The following is a 12,118-nucleotide window of genomic DNA, read 5'->3' as shown; positions in this document are numbered from 1 at the left end:
CACCTACCTCCATATATAACTAGTAGGAGCCAACACATGCCCATATACCCATACATAGTACAAGTATGAAAGTAGTATCAAACTCAAACCACCTATATAGAAGATAACTGTGCTATCTTAGGTCTAAAGATTATATGCACTTATATGATTTATGACAATGCATTGACAAGAGTAAAATCTATGTGCTTGTCATAAGTGTCACTGGTTCGGCCTACTTATCATTTATAAGTGCCTATCATGTTTGTTATATAGCATGAGACTCACCATTCCATCTTATTTATATCTCATATAAATAACTTGGGAACAAATATGAATATAATTTTTCTGGATAAGTCATGTCCTTATTATGAAGTATCCTCGATTGTGAACCTATTTATGATACTTTATGCTAGAAATACTGTCACTCATATTCTTAACAACTTAAGAATAATATTTCTAACAAAATATCAATGGACCTTTTCTATTACATATAAATATATTATGTAAATGAAAAAGTGGAAATGCCTTTTATTAATAAAAATATGTACAAGATACATACTAAATGATATGCTCTAGGGCATACTACTAACAGTCCCCACATCATATACATAAACCCTAATTCCAATCACCCAATTTACACAAACTCAGCTCTTTTACACTTCTTATCATATCAACTATTCAAACATCCTTATGGAATCATTTTTCATCATTTAAAAACAGCAAGCCTCACAAGATTCATGGCTGACAAAATTAGGGTTCTTCAATTCCTTTTTATTTGTTTTCATTTTGATGGAATACTTACTTATCTCATCATTCTTACAAGATTTAAAGAAGAGAGGGAGTGGTATTTTTGCACTTACCTTGTGACCCAACTTGCAAACTTCAATTTCTCTTCTTCAAATGGGTATCTGAAGCTTCCTTAGGGTGTGGGGAGTATTTTTTGTGAAGGGAGGTTAAGGTTTTATGTGGAGAAAGCTTGGGAAATCTAGCTTTGAGAAAGAAGAAAATGGAGGAAGAGAAAGCTTCCATGGTGTCGGCTCAAAGAGAGAAGAGGAAGATGAAGAAGACTTGTGGTTGGTGAATTTTTGTCTCTTGTGTCTTATATATATTCTATAATTATTGTACTTTAATTTTTTTTAAATGCCATAAATCTATTTCCTTTCTTTTCTTTTCTTTCCTTTTCTTTTCTTTTCTTTTCTTCTTCTTTCTCGTCTCATTTTCCAAATTCAAATTCATAAATTTAATTTATGTTAATTATTTTATTTCCTAATTCTAATTTGACATTTAGGTCAAAATTCACCTCTAGGGGTGAAATAACCAAAATGCCCTTCATGGTGCTTATCGAGTTATTTTTATTATTTACACCGATTAATAAATTCTCTAAATTTTATTTTATTTCTCAAAATTTTTCCTATACTTTTTTAATATTTATTTCATTAATTTATGCCTCCTCACTATAGTTTAAGTGTAGTTCCAAACATCCTGACTGTCCAAACAGACATTAGTTATCGGAACAGTAAAATGTACGGATTACCTACGGTGAGGGCGTTACAATTCTTCCCTTCTAAATTAAATTTCGTCCTCGAAATTTACGCAGTGTAATTAATCGAGGGACCGCTATCTCTTTGTTTTTTTGCCTTTTTGTGTTATAATACTTTACTTTTTCTTTAGTCTGTCTTATTAATCCTAGTTCTACAATCTTATCCTTATCTCGATTTACTATTGGAAATACGTAGCTCTACATAATAGTTCCAAGTCGGTACTGTAATCTGCAGCTTACAGCACAAACATCAAGAGCATTGCATAGTTACTATGGTGTATCCCAATAAACTAACTCTTTTTTTTTTTAACCAGTTTTGTACTCATCTTCTTTCATCTCATATACAACCTCCTTCTCATTTCCATCTATTATCTTTAACACGATCCTTTTTGGTTGATAATCTACAATCACCTGGTGACCTAAAGGGTTGATGACTAGTATGTCATCTTCTAACCCATCTATCGGTATCCTCTTTCAACAGGAGGTACAATGCATATATAGGGGTGAACATAGTTAGGGTTTATCAATACATATTTAAAGGTGTTATAATTAGGAAATGTACCTCTGATAACGTCTACCAAATTTGGCTCCTCTTAAGCCATAGCGTACATAAGGGGTGCTACTTCAGCCTCGGGCTGTTCTATAGTCTCAGAAGCTCTCTGTGTTGTACCAACTATCTTTGGTCTCATCGGTCTTCTACCCCTCTGTACTGTTGGGGCAGACCTCTGAGTCTATGGTGGAGTTGTGGGAGCACTCCTCTGTGGGCAATCTCTCAAAAAATGCTCTATGGACCCACATTTGAAACATCCACCCGTTAGCAATCTACACTTTCCTTTGTGGTTCTTCCCACAATGTGTACAAACTGGCATCGAGGTTGATCTCTATGCTATAAGACTCGTAGAATTGCCAATTGACACACCCGTCTGACCTCCTCTCCTCGGGGCAAATTAGAACCTCTGCCTCTATTCTCTGCTCAGAATCTGACCTTGAGACCCCTTGGGTCTCTTGCTCTCTATAGTAGCTGCGCTGGACTGGCTAGGCCCAGACCCTCTGTTGCGCTGCCTGTCCCTCCTGAACTGCTCATCATTTCTAACTCTCTCTATTGGGGTCCTATATACTGGCTGTGTGGGTGGTGGCATAGCTCCAGTGACCTGACAAAGCAATTGAGTCATTTGCTCTAGGAAGGCCTGTTGTGTCCTTACTAAAGCACCCAACAATGGTTCTGCTCTACTGCTACTGCACCCCTGACTAAACGCAGGTGCAGGTGCGTGACTCTCTACTTCCTCCTCTATTGGTCCTGGAGGTCCGTGCTTTGAAGGATCAGATGCCATCAATCCTATAAAATAGATAAAGAACAAATCTACATTAGCGTCACCTCGACTCTAACTAAAGGCCCATGCATGTGATGCAACTATTTCTTTCTATCTATCTAGGTCTAGGACCGCCTAAACCTTTGCTCTGATACCATTAAAATGTGATGCCCCTTACCCATCTACTATATAGCCAAGTAAGAAGTACCACATTCGGTGCCGTAGCACCCTATCTTGTTTTATCATATCTATTGTAAACTTTTGATGTCATTTAAAATATGTATTCTATGTGTAAATTTTTTTTTTTTATATCTTATTTCTGTGGAGACCTGGTCAGAGCCTCCCCTGTTTTATTAGCATCTGGCGGGTTTATACTAATCACCTGTTAACATGTCCATATTCATTTCACACGTTTCCATATCATATTCTCTTTTATCATATTATTCACAACTATTTATGATATCTCAAAATGAAGTATCATCTATTGCATTCATATGGAAATTCATAGATAATAAATTACAAGTTTTCATTTCAATCTCAAGTTTAATTTCAAGTCCAAAATGAAATATATCATAAACTAGTAATTACATCACGACTAAACATAATGAACCAAAATACTAGTCTATACATATTGTAACACCCTAGGCAAATCCCACATCGGCAAAACACGGGAGAGATGTTGGGTTTATAAGTTGGTGGTTCGTAACCCTTAGTGACATGTTTTAAAATCATGAGGGCTTCGGCCTAGAGCGAACAATATCACTAGTGGGCCGGGGCCCTCACGGTTTTAAAACACGTCACTAGGGGTTACGAACCACCAACTTATAAACCCAGCATCTCTCCTGTGTTTTGCCGATGTGGGATTTACCTAGGGTGTTACAATATGTATAGACTAGTATTATGGTTCATTATGTTTAGTCATGATGTAATTACTAGTTTATGATGTATTTCATTTTGGACTTGAAATTAAACTTGAGATTGAAATGAAAACTTGTAATTTATTATCTATGAATTTCCATATGAATGTAATAGATGATACTTCATTTTGAGATCTCATAAATAGTTGTGAATGATATGATAAAAGAGAATATGATATGGAAATGTGTGAAATGAATATGGACATATTAACAGGTGATTAGTGGAAACCCGCCAGATGCTAATAAAATAGGGGAGGCTCTGACCGGGTCTCCACAGAAATAAAATATAAAAAAATATAGGAAAAATTTTGAGAAATAAAATAAAATTTAGAGAATTTATTAATCGGTATAAATAATAAAAATAACCCGATGAGCACCATGAAGGGCATTTAGGTCATTTCACACATCGGCAAAACACGGAAGAGATGCTGGGTTTATAAGTTGGTGGTTCGTAACCCCTAGTGACGCATTTTAAAACTGTGAGGGCTTCGGCCCAGAGCAGATAGCCGGGCCATTACATTTGTGGTATCAAAACCGCTCCGCGTGCAACCTTGAGCGATGGTGGGGAAAACCTTAGTGAGGACGTTGAGTCCCATAAGGGGGGTGGATTGTAACACCCAAGGCAAATCCCACATCGGCAAAACACGAGAGAGATGCTGGGTTTATAAGTTGGTGGTTCGTAACCCCTAGTGAAGCATTTTAAAACCGTGAGGGCTTCGGCCCAGAGCGGACAATATCACTAGTGGGCCAAGCCATTACAATCATCATCATCATCATCATCATCATCATCAAATAAAAATATTCCCACCTTTGCTCAAAATAATATAATACACTTTCTAAATACCATATTGGCTGTAATGATCAATAAGCCATTTGAATCTCCTCAAATTTTCGATCAAAAAAATATTATTTTCTCAACATAGAAAGGCATAAATCAATAGTAGGGCATATAAATCACTACTAATTTTGAGCAAAATATAATGGAAACCCTAATCATATAATTCAAATTCAACAAAAACCCAGCAAGATCTAGCCAAATGGCAATCAAAACCAAGCAAAATCTACCCAAAATCAGAAAAATTAAACAAAAAATAAGGACACAATAGCTCAAAAATAAGTTTCAATTGATCTAAAGAGACTACAATACATAAAGAAAAAGAATTGTATAATTATAGGAAATAAGGAGGAGATTTACGCATACTGCTCAATCAAAATGTTGCCTTCAACATTTGAAAACAATATTGCAAGTATCAGCTTTTATGGGTCTCTTTCCTTCTTGCTCTTCCTTTCCTTTCTCTTCATTTCTGATATGGTTTCTGCTTCCCTTTGTCTCTTTCTCTTCTCTTTTTTTGCTTCCTTCAAATCCCTATAAAATAACTTTCTTCTTTGTTTACTTAACCAAGGGATCTTGGATTCTTCCTTTTATTTTCCAAATTTCAAACTCCTTCCTTGAGTTCCTATCCATTTTCTTATCACTCCCTCTTTTCACTCTAAAAGCCCCTTTTTTTTCTTATCCCATTTTTTTCTGTGTTCTTAATTTTTTTTTCCTTCTTAATGCTTATATTCCCATTTTGTGTTTCATTGTGGTTCCCCTTTCTTATTTTTCTTTCTACATGCTTCCAGAGAATTCCCTTACCACCTCTCAATTTCTTTATTATTATTATTATTATTATTATTATTATTATTATTATTATTATTATTATTATTATTATTATTATTATTATTATCATTATCATTATCATTATCATTATCATTATCATTATCATTATCATTATCATTATCATTATCATTATCATTATCATTATCATTATTATTATTATTATTATTATTATTATTATTATTGATGTTACTTGAAGTTCTTGAGGCTAAATTGGATCAAACTCTATTTGAAATCAATGAGAAAGAGTGAGGTCAGTGGCTTGAGTCAACCCACTCTGACGCCCAAGTCAGTAAATGTCAAATGAGAAAGCAAATACCAACAAACAAATAAAGAAAATGATAACACATACCTTGAACATCGATTTGAACCCTATTTATAGAATAAAGAATAGTATCTTTTCTCCATTCTAATCGGGATCACGCCAATTCATGCCAGCTCTTTTTCCTCCCTTCTTTGTGGAGATGTTACTTAATATGCCTACATTGTAACACCTTAGGCAAATCCCACATCGGCAAAACACAAGAGAGATGCTGGGTTTATAAGTTGGTGATTAGTAACCCCTAGTGACGCGTTTTAAAACCATGAGGGCTTCGGTCCAGAGCGGACAATATCATTAGTGGGCCGGGCCGTTACATACATTCCCAGCTATAGTATAGGACATGCTATCCTTATGTAACCAACTCATAATTGACAATTACCCTGATCGAATAATCATTCAATTCGGCCACTTTATGAGCTGCCCAAACACCTAATGTTTCATTCAAACATCTCACGATCTATCTGAACTCCCACTATTCTATCCAAACATCTTGCGATTTATCCGAACTCCTAATGTTCCATCCGAATATCTTGTGCTTTATCAGAAAACCTTTCTTTTAAGGCTCTCCATTTCCTTCCGACCTTAAGAATTCGGGCCATTTACTTTTTAATTCATAAATCAGGTCATGCTGTATCAATTACTATTATTATTATTATTATTATTATTATTATTATTATTATTATTATTATTATTATTATTATTATTATTATTATTATTATTATATATTTTTTCCAAAGAAATAAATAGGGTGTAACAATCTTCTTGGATATATCCATCACTCAGTCGATTGCCAATGGCATTAAGACACACTTTACAGACGCATGGAAAATTTGGGCAGAAGTGTGTGACAAGATGAAGGACAAGCTATTTAGAATTTTTCGGGTAAGATATAAATTATTCAAAATTCCTTGAAATTAATTGTATGGTGAATATATTGAATTTGATGAATTTATATGGTGGGAAGATTGTGAATGATTATTATAGAAATGTCTTTTCAACAGGTTGTGCTTTTTTGCGATCAAATGTTTGAAATACAATCGAAATGTAGCCGAATTTTAATAGAAAATACTTGTTATTTAGGGTATTCATTTAGTGGCATGATTTATACCATCTAAAAATGAAGTTTGTAGGGTCGTGACATGTGGAATGAGACTGAAGAGAAAGATGTGCATATTGCTTGGGACAAGGTTCTTAAGGTCAAATTTTGTTATCTACTCAACAGTGTCAGGAATGAAATGTTTGCAAAGCACAAGAAGGGTGATATTGCTTTTTTGCACGATCTAAGACCGGAGTGGATGAAGCCGGAGATATGGATTAATCTTATGGCTCATTGGAGTATGCTATAGTGGTAAATGAAGTCACAGGTTGCTAAAATTAATCGAAGGACTAAAAAAAAATGGAACTATAATAAAACATTATAGTAGTTCAGTGAAAATTAAGATACATGGGGATTGACTGGTATAATTTTAAAAAATTAATTTACTATTTTATTTGTAGTTATGCATATTGTTGGTTACATAAATGTTAAGCACATATTTTGTTGGTTACATGATATGTTCATTTTTATTTTGTAGACAAATAAGCTAGGTAGTCCACCAAATCGGATTTTAGTGTTTCAAGCAACTCACACTAAAAGGGAAATAAAGGTGTATTTATTAATGGAAAATCATGACAAGGTGATTTAAGTAAATTTCTAAATATTAATTTCAACACAATATTTTTTCATTCCTTTTACATTGTCATTAAGTTGTATTGGATTATAAGGCATAAGTGTGTTTGCTATTCATATATAATAAAATATTATTGTATCACTTCTATTTAGGGACATTATTCAAGTGCCATTATAGAAAATAATGAGTTTAATTCTGAATCACAGCTTATATTTGATGTGGATAAGTGGGTTGAGGTGATAGTGATAAGGATAGCAAATCCTTGTCTATATATATCTTGTATAACAACCAACTAATGATAACTTGTATACTCTTATCCTTAATAAACTCTAGCTGCACCATTGTATATATTTCAGCTATCAATACAATACAATACAAAGTATGCTACTTTCTATTATGACTATATGGCATCAGATCCTATATGGTTCACTACTAAGCAATATGGCAAATAATTAGATCGTTGTAGCCAATAACACCTCAACTCCTCTTCCGAATCCTACATTGTTATTCTCTATTAAGTTAACTTCCTCAAATTATCTATTATGGAGAGCACAGTTGCTACCATTGCTGCATGGTTATAATCTAGCTAATCACGTTGATGACACCTCAAATTCACCTCCACGTACTTTGGACAATAATGATCCAACTTGTTTTCACTTCCAACTTCCACATATTGGCTTCGCCAGGACCAACTTGTCATGAGTTGGCTACTCTCTTCTATCTCTAAGACTCTACTTCCTCAGGTCATTGGTTTGTCATCTGCAAAGGATGTTTGGTATAAATTACCCCACATTTTTGCTTCTTGCACTCGCACTAAGCGTTGCAACTTTACAAATAACTCAAACACTTATCCAGGGGCACTAATTTTATTGACATGTATACGAAATGTTCAAAAACTATTGCTGATCAGCTTGCTGTTTTGCAATCTCCTTTTTCTGAGGACAATCTTGTTAAGGATATCCACACAAAACAAGTGTTGTTCACAGGCCAAAATGACGGAGGTCTATACACTATGCTGCCTCACCTACATTGTTTCGTTTCACCACAAGCACCACATTATTGAGTTTCGTACACGGCATGCCTATCTTGATGGTCATGCTGATGATCGCACCATTCCAAGCATTAGTAACAGACCTTCATGATAATGGTATCACTCAATGAGTATCTTGTCCTTACACACCCGAATAAAATGGTTGTGTTGAATGAAAACACAAGCACAATGTTGAGACAAGGCGTGCTTTATTGCATCTTGCATCTGTTTCATATAAATACTAGACATTTGCTTTTGAAATTACAGTTTACACTATAAATCAAATACCTTCTATTCATACCAAGCCTCTCACACCTTTTGAAATTCTATATCATAGTACCCCAAATTATAATGATCTTTTGTGACACCCCTTACTCATCTACAGTGTAGCCAAGCAAGATATGCCACGCAGTGTACCGGAACACCCTTTTTAATTCAATTAATTTTTATTCTTCCTAATTTATTTTTTTTATAGTTATGAAGTACAATTTTTGAAATATAATTCATTTATGTCATTTATTGAAATTATAATTTATTTGAGGTTCCGCAAATTTTATAGAAAATCCGGCAGAGTGATGGCTAAAAATGGATAAAACAGTTCTTCGGAACCTGTGAAAAGCACTTCCAAAATTTTCAATCATTCTCAAACTTCATTTCATCAACAAAATCCTAATATTTCTCATATATACTCCCATTCTCATTCATTCATTTCATATGAAATTCATATACAAGTCATACATAAATATTCAATTTTTTTTTTCATTCATAAACACAATTCTCACTATTTACATTAATACCAAAATACATTACATGAGTTTTAATTGCACATGAGAAAGTAAAAGTTAATTACAAAATATCAAAATAAAACCTAGTGTCCTACCAATGCACTGATGACGGTGAGGTGACATAGATACTATGCAGAGCTGCAGAAGGTCTCACCCAGCCTGTGGTCTACTGGGCTTTCGGTCGGTCTCTCCAGAACTTACGCGTGGCAAAAAACAACGCGCTAAGCAATAATGCTTAGTGGTGCCAATAATAAAATAAAAAGAAACAACATAAAATAAATATGCAATGCATGTCCTGATGTCTTATGCAAACAATTTTTCGATCATTATTGGTAATCTTATTTATTTTGTACTTATTATATTCATAATTTCATTAAATTTATTTACTTTCATTTTTAATTACCCAAGTAACCTATACTAGACGACTGGACTGGATATGTAATGGCCTGGCCCACTAGTGATATTGTCCGCTCTGAGCTGAAGCCCTCACGGTTTTAAAACGCGTCACTAGGGGTTACGAACCACCAACTTATAAACCCAGCATCTCTCCCGTGTTTTGTCGATGTGGGATTTGCCTAGGGTGTTACAGGATAAACGGGTAAACTGGCACTGGGTATCAAGTACCTCGGGCCGTCACACCATCGGTCACATATGTATCTCCCGGCAGTAAATCAATGCCTAATAAGCTGTAATAACATTAGGCACAAGGCCAAGTATCAACATAGTGTTAGAATGGCTAAAAGCCATGAAATCACAAAATGGCATAATGCCATGTGCAGTACTGCTAACTGAACCCTATTGGCATGCCAACCTATCCAAACCAATCTTGCTAGGTGCACTAGGGCATGTTATACTCTTAATTTATACAATTCTTGAAATTTAAGTTTAGGTGTTACTATTCATTCCATTAGTTAACAAAAATATTGACTTTTGCATAGACAATAGGTACATTAGTTTTAATACTCCCAACACACCACATTTTGCATTCTAAAATTATTAGTATTGGTTGCAATACTATTTCTAATCTTAATATTAATTGTTCAAAATTTTCAGATTTCAAGCTTTGTGTTTACTGTTCCATTAGTCATTTTTGCAGTGGGAATTTGGCAAAGTGATCAATATGAAAGTTGTTCTTTTTTTTTGTCTAGTTACATTTTTTTTTTGAATCACTCCATTTGGAGTTTTGTAGCTCAAGTTATAACCCAAAAACCACAACTAGCAGGATTATAAATTTTCCAAATTTTATGCATTGACCAAATCTATAGTATTTTGAGCAGTGATTACAGGTCACTTTTTGAATATGTTATGTTCATAATTTGGGTTAGGCTTCTTCTTGAAAGTTGTAGGTCTATATCTCAGCTTATTGCTGGTAAAATTTCAGGTCAATTGGACCTTTCTCTTCAGCTTTGGCCCATTTCTCGATTTAGCGTGTCATCCTTTGCGAGGCCATGCTAATCTTCTCTGTATCGTTCCAATTTTATCGGATGTCCCCGAGGGGACATCCGATAAAATTGGAACGATACAGAGAAGATTAGCATGGCCCCTGCGCAAGGATGACACGCACAAATCGAGAAATGGGCCAAAGCGGACAATACTAACTGGAGAAGGATCGGGCTGTTACAATTTGGTATCAGAGCTGGACTCCCTCTAGTACGGTGTGTGGTGCGAGGACGCACCAGGCGGAAGCTGGTGGGCTTGTCACGACCCAGGGATGGGGTTGGGACGTGCTTGTTCAATCAGCTACTCCCTGGGGTGGAAACTTCGTGTCCCACATCGGAAACGGGAAGAAAAGATTTGGGCCATATATGTGGGAGCCTTCCTCACCTGGTCAGCGCGCTTTTGGGAATGAAACCTCCTAAGGGACAAATCCGTGAGGCCCATGGGCCAAAGCGGACAATACTAATTGGAGAAGGATCGGGCTGTTACATCTACACTGAGTTATGGCTAAATGACTAAACACTATTTATTTAATCATTTTGCCCAGGCAGAATGCAAGTCACCCGAATTAGGGCAATCTTTAGGTCAACTTGGTTTGGTTTTATGGGCATGGTTTCTTCACCAAAGTTGTGCCATTATGTGTCTAGTTTCATGTACAATTGGCCTTGCACCAATTGAACCTCTACAACTCTAGTTATTGCTACCCAAATTTGTTGGACTCATGCCTAGTCCTACAGGTCACCAAGGGCAGCCATACTAACCTCAATTCCCACTACACAAATCACTTCATTTCTTGTTTACACATAACCAAATGGTCACTAATTGACCATTAAAACTTACTTTCACCAACACATAAACAAGATCCAAGTTTTTGTGTCCAAACCCTAGCTCAAATTCAAGGTTCACACAACACATGTCAATTAGGCATACTAATCCATTTCAAATTTATGTCTACACATCAACATCATTTCTAAGCCATTTTAAATCCATCAAAACCATCAACTACCACTCCCATAAAGCTGGCCAAAATTCCATTCTCAATTTCACACATGATTTATCTCAATTTCTTAATTATTTGTTCATATTCAAACTAAATTTTAATAAATAAACAAGATTAAGTAATTAACATGCACTAACCTCTTTGGTCTCTTTTATTGGCTTGTATAAACCTTGAAATTTCTTCACTTTATGATAATCAAAACCTTGCTCTTGATGTGGGGATTAATTTTTGTGAAGGGTGTTTAGGGTTTTGGGGTGAGATTTGGTGAGTTATGAAGCTTTGGTGGAGCTTTCATGGAGGTTTGGGTGGAAGGGATAAGGAAGGCTATGGATGGAAGAAGAAAGGAAAAAAGAAATCTGATTTTTCCTTTCATTTCTGCCATTTAACTTATTTTAAGTGAGTTATAGCCATGTGTCACCATGTGATTCGGTGGAGGCACACTAATGACATCATGTGATGTCATAATTTCTT

The 12,118-nt window shown here is 35.2% G+C and overlaps 2 non-coding genes across 2 annotated transcripts; one reads left to right on the top strand and one right to left on the bottom strand.

Annotated features, from left to right (window-relative positions):
• Window positions 1-10,610: 10,610 nt before the first annotated feature.
• LOC131181029 (U6 spliceosomal RNA) lies at window positions 10,611-10,710 on the bottom strand. Its single transcript, XR_009149658.1, has one exon. It is a non-coding gene; the product is annotated as a U6 spliceosomal RNA (small nuclear RNA).
• Window positions 10,697-10,799, top strand: LOC131181025 (U6 spliceosomal RNA). The gene has a single exon (XR_009149654.1). It is a non-coding gene; the product is annotated as a U6 spliceosomal RNA (small nuclear RNA).
• Window positions 10,800-12,118: the final 1,319 nt, after the last annotated feature.

The sequence above is a fragment of the Hevea brasiliensis genome, chromosome 6 (genome assembly GCF_030052815.1).
Source record: "Hevea brasiliensis isolate MT/VB/25A 57/8 chromosome 6, ASM3005281v1, whole genome shotgun sequence".
In the NCBI taxonomy this organism is placed as follows: Eukaryota; Viridiplantae; Streptophyta; class Magnoliopsida; order Malpighiales; family Euphorbiaceae; genus Hevea; species Hevea brasiliensis.
Note: the sequence above shows the minus strand (reverse complement) of the source record. Positions and strands in the feature narration are given on the sequence as shown.